At 44.6% G+C, this 9696-nt stretch overlaps 2 non-coding genes across 2 annotated transcripts; one reads left to right on the top strand and one right to left on the bottom strand.

Moving 5' to 3' along the window:
- Positions 1-3131: 3131 nt before the first annotated feature.
- trnan-auu (transfer RNA asparagine (anticodon AUU)) lies at positions 3132-3205 on the bottom strand. Its single transcript has one exon. It is a non-coding gene; the product is annotated as a tRNA-Asn (tRNA).
- Positions 3206-9334: 6129 nt separating this feature from the next.
- trnas-uga (transfer RNA serine (anticodon UGA)) lies at positions 9335-9417 on the top strand. Its single transcript has one exon. It is a non-coding gene; the product is annotated as a tRNA-Ser (tRNA).
- Positions 9418-9696: the final 279 nt, after the last annotated feature.

Below are 9696 nucleotides of genomic sequence, written 5' to 3'. Positions count from 1 at the left end.
AGTGTGGCCCTGAAGGACTGTGTCCAGGCTGAAGTTCTGTTCCCACCGGACGATCCTGCCCCCAGATTGTCCTTTCTGAGCTCCAGTCAGGTGATGCTAAACACTCAGGTGGGAAAGACCAAAATCTACAACAAGATGTTTAAAACAAAGCTGATTTATTTAACAGATATCCAGAAAATTAAACTCCAGCCCAGTTATAGGGGTTATTAACATCAGAAGAAACAAACCCGAAATGTCAGAATGAAAATGGTTCAGTTCTGGATGGGATTAACAGTAGATATCCAACTCCTGCAGTCACTTTTGAACTCCCTGGTGTCTCAGCACGTGTGATGACTGAATGAATCCCTTCCCACACACGGAATCATGGAATCATAGAAAGTTACAGAACAGAAGGAAGCCATTCGGCCTATCGTGTCTGTGCCGGCCGAAAAAGAGCTATCCAACTTAATCCCACTTTCCAACAATTGGTCCATAGCCCTGTAGGTTTCGGTACTTCAAATGAACATCCAAGTACTTTTTAAATGAGTTGAGGTTTTCTGCCTCGACCACCCTTTCAGACAGTGAGTTCCAGACCCCTAAGAACCTGTCCGCTTTTGTGTATCCTGTTACTTTTTCACTGCTATCCGGAAGTCTATAAACAACTCCCACCAAAGTCTTGTATTCTATTCTGTTACTCATTTCTACGCAAAGCCTTTCTACTGCGTGCTCACCTTTACTGATATCTCTTCTTTCCAATGCAGTAATAGTATCCCTCATCAATATCGCTACTCCACCGCCTTTTCCAATGTCCCTATCCTTTCCAAACGGCTCATAACTTGAAATATTTATCTCAGTCATGCCCAGTTTGTCGTCAGGTCTCAGTGATGAGCACTACGGCATGCACTATAAGCTGAATTTACGCTTCTAATTCACTTGTTTTATTTCTTATGCTACGTACATTAGTGCATAGAACATTTAATTGGGCATTAGAACTTGTCCGACCTTTATGCCCTGATGTTGTGTTTAACATACTTGGTAAATAAGGTTGGTGAGCTGCAGACAGAAGTGGTAACATGGAATTATGTTATAGTGTCAATAATGGAGACCTGGCTCAAACAAGCGGAGGAGTGGACGCTTAGATATTCCAGGCTACAACGTATTCAGGAAAGGCAGGGAAAAAGAGGGGGGGCGGGGCTGGAGGGGAGCAGGCACTATTGATCAAAAATACTGTTACAGCGGTAGAAAGGGTCGCCCTGCTTAGGGGTTCAAAGGCAGAATCTATTTGTTTAGAATTAAGGAACAATTGAGGAGCTATTACGCTGCTGGGTGCATTCTATAGGGTGACCAAATAGTGGGAAGGAGATAGAGGAGCAAATTGGCAGGTAAATTGGAGAAAGATGCAATAATTTTAGAGTAGTGATAAAAGGGAACTTCATTTATCAGAATATAGACTGGGAAATAGCAGTGTAAAAGTCAAAGAGGGCGAGCAATTCCTGAAATGTGTACAGGAGAAATTTCTTAATCCGTATGTTTTCAGCCCAACGAGGAAGGAAGCAGTGTTGGATTGATTTAGGGGAAAGAAGTGGGGCAAGTGCAGCATGATTCTCTGGGGGAGCATTTGCAGCAGGTTTAGTGTAGTTATGGAAAATGCAAGGAAAAATCAGGTATGAAAATACTCAACTGGGAAGAGCGAATTTCAGCGAGTTGAAAAGGGATCGGGTCCAGGTGGATTGGAATCAAAAATTGGCAGGGAAAACAGTAAATGAGCAATGGGAGGCTTTGAGTGAGGAGATAGTTCGGGTACAGACTGGATCCATTCTTACTCGGGGAAAGGTTGGGCATGGAAAACTAGAGCTCCCTGGATTACAACAGAGTATTTGAGACAACATTTTGTACATTCTGACTACCAATGTCCGGACAGGTGTGCCCGCGGTTATCAACCACAACCTCGTCACCTCCACGCTGACAGATAAAAAGCGGCCACATTCTGCTTCAGTGAGATGAAATCCGAGAGCGGTTTCAAGGTCAATTGCAATTGCAAGCAGAATGCATTCAGAGGACGTGAGATCATTGAGATACCTCCAAACACCCTGCCAGTTTGAACAGCAGCTCAAGATCAAAAGTCTGGGTGGGGGGGGGGTGGGGAAATGAGGACTCGTCCGGGATCTCTCACATATTTTAAACAACAAACCCGAAGCGAGAATCATACCCCTGGACCAACGAGCCCGCTGGAAAAAAAAGCAACAAGTCGTAGTTTCTGAGTATCAGCGGCCACTTTCCCCAAATCTCCCTTAAAGTCCCGTAAACAAAAATGTGTCCGTACATTAGTGAAGATTCATAAAGCCAATTTCTTCACTGTTGTGTTTTGTTTAGGTCTCCTGACGCTGATAAAGATGATTGGGGACAGTTGATGAGTTATGGGTGTGAGGGCGCAGAAACTCCGGTGTGAGGGTGCAGAAACTCCGGTGTGAGGGCGCAGAAACTCCGGTGTGAGGGCGCAGAAACTCCGGTGTGAGGGCGCAGAAACTCCGGTGTGAGGGCGCAGAAACTCCGGTGTGAGGGCGCAGAAACTCCGGTGTGAGGGCGCAGAAACTCCGGTGTGAGGGCGCAAATACTCCGGTGTGAGGGCGCAAATACTCCGGTGTGAGGGCGCAAATACTCCGGTGTGAGGGTGCAGATGCTCGGATTTAATGGTGCAGATACTCCGGTGTAATGGTGCAAATACTCGGATTTAAGGGTGCAGATACTCGGATGTGAGGATTTGTTGCCGCGACTGAAATGCGGCGTAGAACTGTTGTTATTATCCAAGGCAGCGCTGCAGGATCCTTTCATGATCTCTCACAAATCAACTGAAACCCATCGGAATGTGAATACAATTTTGCGTTTCCAAAATAAAAGGGATTGTCATTCATTGTGGAAACAGTCTGGTGTCGCTCACTGCAGAAATATCCATGTCAGAGTGAAGCGGCTCTCCTGCAACCTTCAGACCTTGTCTATCAAGAAGAATTCAGATTTCCGCGAAGCCAATCACAGGTGAAATGATGGAAGATCGGCCGTGCTCAGCTGGCCATCGAAACCGGGCATTTGTTTTGCAGCCAAAACAAACATCAGAACCAGGAAATGCGAAATCATGAAGATAAAAGTTTCCCCACCGTCCCTGGGTGGGCTCGAACCACCAACCTTTCGGTTAATAGCCAAACGCGCGAACCGATTGCGCCACAGTGACAGCACACGTTTGCTGTTGAAATACTGATTCAACGAACTAAAAATTCAGGTTGCAGCGATCAAAATAAATTCTCTCTGCTGTCAGTTCACTTTTCCAAAATAAAGTGTGTGAAGTTTGCACGAGTGAAAATCTGTACTCTATTATTCCTGAACATTAAACTCACCTTGTCATTAAACACCTGTATGTTGGAAGACTCCGTCCCCTCGTGGTCGAGAGGATTGATTTCTCGAGCTGTGATTCGCCATTCTCTATTCCAGTAATATTCAGGTTTGCTGAAAATGAGATAAGATGAAATGAGCAGGTCCGACTAGCAGGTCTGTGACACGACTCGGTGTTTACAAAGATGTCTCTTGCACTGACAGTGAAGCGGACGGCAGTTTTCACTCTTAAACCACGAACCATGATGTTCAGAAAAAGTGTGGCCGAGACATACTCGATTTCAGCGCGGTGACACGGGGTCAGAGTAAAGTTCAGTTCATGCGATTGCCGAGTGGCGAGAAGGTGGATTTGGAACTCCTGTGCGGCTGCGCTGCGAGTTGTTCAGATCTGCTTGGAGCGATATTCACTTCAATTCATCACTGACAGGGACAATTTGATTCCAAGATTCTTTTTCTCTGCTGCTTGGTGAGATTTCAAAATTTGTAAACGACCCACACCGACCCCAAACTCGTCACTTCCACTCTGACAGATGTAACACGGTCACACTCTTCACTTCAGTGAGATGAAAGCCGGGAGCGATTTCACTGTCGAATGCAATGGCGAACAAAACTCATTCCAAGAAAGTGCAGGTCATTGAGGTGCCTTTAAATTCCTGATTGTTTGCACTGAACTTCTTCCCAAAGCGTTTAAGATTCACGTGGAGCGATTTGGGGACTTATTTTCCATCTTTGCAAAAGTTTCAACCGCAGGTCAAAATCAAAATTCGAGGGCGGATTTAGACGCCTCCTGAAATTTGAGAACCAGGGAAGCAGACTTTAGAGCAAGGTTCGGTTTATTGAGAAAAAGCAGATACAATATTCATTCCGGAACGATCCAGAATCCGATCAGCTCGAAAAGTAACGGTTACCCCGTGATTTGAACACGCAGCCTTCTGGTGACGCAATAAGTCATGAAGATTGAAGCAGGAAGTTGAAAAGTGGGAATTGATAGATTCAGTGAGTGGGCAAAACTGCGGCAAATATAGTTCAATGTGGGGGAGAGCGAGGTCATCCACTTTAAATCTAAGAAAGATAAATCAGAATGATTTCTAAATGGTGAGAAACCAGGAACTGTGGAGGAGCAGAGAGATTCAGGAGTCCAAGTGCAGAAAGCGCTACCAACTAGCGTACAGGTACAGAAATTAATTAAAATGTCTAATGGACCGTCAGTACGGCCGGTTAACTCAGTTGCTTAAAGTATGTTGTAACGCCTTAATCACGGATTCGATTCTTATAATTTACTTTATTTATTTCGGCTTTTTATAACTTTTAAAATCGAAGCTTTACAAAAAAATATGTAAAGACAGATTCGAGGGGACAGTTTTTTGAATAACATCCATTCTCACTTTGCCCCTGGACCGGAGAAACGCGTCTTTCTTTTTATTCGGGATTTTTTGGCAACTGACCCTGTGGTGCAATGGCGAGTGTGTTGGACTTCTACTTGTTTTGTTTGATAAGCAATTCAAAGGTTGTTGATTCGAGTTGCAACGGCGTTGGATTTTAGTTCGGGAGCTGGGAAGTGAAATTTTACAGCAAAACCGCAACAGGATCATTAATGTCCGTCAGGGATGTGAAACTGCCCCCGACACTTTATCTTACACAAGTGGCTCCAGTCACACCCGAATTCATGATTCTTAAACCACTCTGAGCTGGATTGGCGAAACTCTCTCAAGAAGGAGACTCAACATCTGCTCAGACCGAAAGTCAATCTGCTGGACTTCCGGCTCTGTCAGACTGCATGTTCCTTCAGACAGGTTTCCAACTGGACACATGCATCCTGCTGCCGTGGCAGCATTGGTGCTTCAGGGGTAGAATTCTTGCTTGCAGTAATTCTGTTCCTGTAAAACTAGCTCCTGAAGTGCAGGATGGAAAGTATCCTGGCTGAGCGGCCTCTGGCTCTGGTTTAAAGCTCCAGTTAAATCCCACGATTTGAAGATGGATCAAAGTCATAGTTTGTGTCTCTAAAACCGCAGCCTCCCTCCTGTAAACAAGTAATACTAAACATCTCATCTGGTCTTGCAACCGCATAGTCCGGAGGAACCACATGGCAATTCAGATAATTAAATGAATTTTGGAACATATCAATTGTACCTTCAACTCCGGTCGAAATGTTCACAAACAAAAGGATTGTTTGATCTTGCTGAGATTCGAATAAAAAACCCCGGTATTTCCTGAGCCTGTAACTCAAATAAGGACTGATTGCGCCGCGAGAGCCCGGTCACTCTGATCACCTGTCCCACTCTGCTGGAAAGAATCTGAAGGTGAGATTTCATTACCTGTGGAAACGTGTCCAGTCACTGTGATGAAACTAATATCTGCACTTTCACTTTCAGCTTCTTTCACATCCTCTGCTCCATCGCACGACAATCGGGATTTCTGTGAACAGGTCAAAATGGATATTTGCAGAAATTCTGTCAGTGGTAAAATTCGAATCGAGAAACGCCCCAGACATTGAAACCAGCGATTTAAACCATCAGATCACACTTCCACAAAACAAGGCCTGTCTTTAAAGGTCTGTTTAATGATCAAATAAATTAATTGAAGCTAATTGACCGTATTTTCCGGGTGATGGTTTGTTCCCCTTACAGCAGAGAAGTTTCAGAGGAGATTTGGTAGAAGTGTTCAAAGTCATGAAGGGTTTCGATAAAGTAAATAAAGAGAAGCTGTTTTAATTGGCGGAATTGTCGGGAACCAGAGGACACAGATTTCAGGTGATTGAAAAGAACCAAACGCGATATGAGGAAAAACTTAATTACGCAGCGAGTAGTTCTGATCTGGAATGCGCTGCTTGAAAGGTTGGTGGAATCAGATTCAATCGTGACTTAAAAAAGGAATTTGAAGGGGAAAAATACAGAGCACCGGGAAAAGGCCGGGGAATGGGACTAATTGGATTGATCTTACAAAAAGCAGCCACGGGCTCGATGAGCCGAATTGCCTCCTTCTGTGCTGTAACCATTCTATGATTCGATGGACAGAAGCGGTCTGAATGAATGGGCGATCGGTTGTGGGGAACAGGGAAATTTTTGACTGTTTGTCCGGTTGTGTTACTGACGGCTCCTTGTTCTCGGATTATGGTTTTCATTTTGGACGTTTCACTGTTTGATATGTGAGAGTTCCCCAGTTCAAATCCCAGAACCCTCCTGTTTCACTATTTCCAGTGAAGATTCACTCATTTCTTTCTCACATCTTTTCAGCGTTGCAGAAAGCAGCATTGATTTAATCCTCGAGCATGTTTGAGGTCCAGAGGCCGGAATGCAGCCGGTTTATCGACGCAACACACACGGAGAGAGTAAAATGTCTCACGGCGGTGTGCAGATTGAAACTGAAGGTGAATTTATCCCAATTCAGGCGATCTCAGAGGTGCGGAATAAAAATGCTCCTGAATTGGTCGGGAAAACGAACCCTGTTCCCTCGCGTGGTAAGTGCAAATTCTACCAGTGAAACAGCAACGTTTGCATGGCATCGGGCTCTCTGTGTCCAGTTGGAAACCTGTTTGAAACAACATATAATTGCACAAATCTCCTCTGAGTACCTTGCACATTCTGATTTACAGCCGTGCATTACCAGCACTCGCTGCTTGTGATGGCCGAGTGGTTCAGGCATTAGATCTAAAACTCGACAGGGTCTTTCGGTGAATCATTGGAATGCTGCTCGCGCCGCTATTGTTTACAGTTTTGTTCAATGCTCAAATAAATATGAACTGGAGATAACGGACCGCATTTCCTTCTCTCAGACAGATCCTCCATCGCGGCAGAGCCTTTTAATTGGGAGCCCAATGGTCTCTTGCAAAATTTCAAGGTGCGTGAAGGAAACTTCACAATAATCCGCAACTGGAATATTGTGTCTAGTTCTGGGCACCGCACTTTAAGAAGGATGTGAAGGCCTTAGAGAGGATGCAGAAAAGATTTACTGGAATGGTTCCAGGGATGAGGGACTTCAGTTACGTGGATAGACTGGAGAAGCTGGGGTTGTTCACTTTAGGGCAGGAAGGTTGAGAGGAGATTTGCTAGAAGTGTTCAAAATCATGACGGGTTTAGATAAAGTAAATAAACAGAAACTGCTCCCGTTGGCGGAAGGGTCGAGAACCAGAGGACACAGATTTATGGTGGTTGACAAAAGAACCAAAGGAGATATGAGGAAAAACGTTTTAAATCGGCGAGTAGTTATAATCTGGAATGCATCTCCTGAAAGGGTGGTGGAAGCAGATTTAATCGTGACTTTCGAAAAGGAATTAGATTAATATTTGAAGGAAAATATTTGCGGGTCTACAGGGAAAGAACGGGGGAATGGGACTAACTGTATTGCTCTTAAAGAGAGCCGGGGCAAGCTCAATGGGCCGAATGGCCTCTTTCTGTGCAGTAACGATTCTATGAATGTATGATTCCATCTCTCTTAAGCTTCATTTCAAATTCTGCTAAATTGATATTCAGGCTTTTTTTTTCTTTACTTTTATCTCTCTATCTCTCCCTGTCTCTGTCACTCTCTGTTTTCCCCTGATGGACTTCTCAAGCTTCCTTGAACGGCCAAAGCTCATCGAACCTGCCACACCAGCAGAGAACGGTAAAGATCGAAAGACTGAGACGCGAGGCAAAGTAAAGGACCAACCCAGATGATGAATTCGTAGCCAATGTCCACATATTGATGTCTCTTCGTCCTCATAGTGAAATCATCAGTACTTTTAGCCCAGTATAAAAACAAAATCTTGTATTTACGAAGCGCTTTTCACGACATCAAGACGTCCCAAAGCGATTTACATCCAATGAAGTATTTTTGAAGTGTAGTCACTGTTATACTTGTGGTGGAGTGGATAATCTGCGGATGCCGAGACAGACAACAATGTAGCTTTAGAGCAATTAATTCTGCAAAGTCGCACTTGATATTACAACTCGCACATTCGAAACGAATGTGGTCAAGAGATGCTAATATTGTTGATATGAAATAGTAAATGTACGTCTTCACATTGCCGTACATCGGAATAGAAAAAGTGATAGGTTGTAGAGAATGGTGGCCGATCGGCTGTGGGTGGCACAGAATTCTGCATTGGTTGCACCCCTCTGTTATCAGTGGCACTTTGGTCTTCGGGTATGATATCTCGCTTTGGGGATTTGCTGATTGTTATGTGAGAGATCCCGGACGAGCCCTGCGGTGTTACCATTTTTCGTTCAAAATCACTAATTGGTTTCTCACGTCTTGTCAGCGGTGTAGTCGGCAGGATTGTCTTAATTCCAGTGCATGGAGGACAGAATGCAGAGGTTCTGTAGACGACAACACACATGGAGAAAGGAAAATGTCTCAAGATGGTGTTCAGATTGAAGCTGAATGTCAACGTATCCCAATTCACGTGACCTCATGAATGGAGCATGAAAAATGCTCCTCCATTAGACGGTGATCGAACCCGGGCCTCCCGCGCAGAAATCAAGAATTTTATCACTGAAATAACAAAGTCCGCATCGCAGCCGGCGGCATGCGCTCAGTTCGAAACCTGTCTAAAAGAACATACAGTCTCAGAGTTCTCCTGTCATAACCTCCTTCATTCTCTTCTGCAGCCGTGTCGGATTTGTCGCTTGCAGCTGCGATGACCCAATGATTAAGAAGTCGGACTTGCAATGTGAATTGCCTCCCCAGCTTCGACGCAACACACGTGGAGAATGGAAAATGTCTCAAATGGTGCGCAGGTTGAAGCTGAGGGCGAATGTCGCACAATTCACGCGATCGTATGAATGGAGAATGAAAATAATCCTAAACGAACCGGAAATTGAACCCCGGTTTCTCACGTGATAAATGAGAATTCTATCACCGAGACAGCAAAGTCAGCACATTAACAAGCTGTAAGTTTCCAGTTGGAAACCTGTCTGAGAGAACAAAGTGTCACAGATCTCGTGTGATAACCCTCCGCATTCCGATTTATAGCTGTGCATCATCGATGTTTGCAGCTGCGATGGCTGAGTGGTTAAGGCGTTGGATTTGAAATCCAATGGGGTTTGCCCTGCACAGGTTCGAATCCTGTTCACAGCGCTACTTTTTAAAGTTTGCTCAGTGTTCAAATTAATATGAACTTGAACGAACGGACCTTGTTCGCTCCCTCAGAGAGGTGCTCCATCGCCAACGACGCTTTTAACTCGGAGCCCAATGATCTCTTGCAAAATTGCAAGACACGTGAAGGAATGTCTCCCAAGCTCCATTCTAAATTCTGCTCGTTCGCAGAACTTGACATTTATACAATTTGTTTCTATGTTTTAATCTCTCCCTGTCTCTGTCTCTTGACTTTGCCTGTTTTCTCCTGATGGACTTCTC

The sequence above is a fragment of the Heptranchias perlo genome, chromosome 20 (assembly GCF_035084215.1).
Source record: "Heptranchias perlo isolate sHepPer1 chromosome 20, sHepPer1.hap1, whole genome shotgun sequence".
NCBI classification, from domain to species: domain Eukaryota; kingdom Metazoa; phylum Chordata; class Chondrichthyes; order Hexanchiformes; family Hexanchidae; genus Heptranchias; species Heptranchias perlo.
The sequence above is the reverse complement of the archived record's forward strand: the minus strand, read 5'-3'. Positions and strand labels throughout refer to the sequence as shown.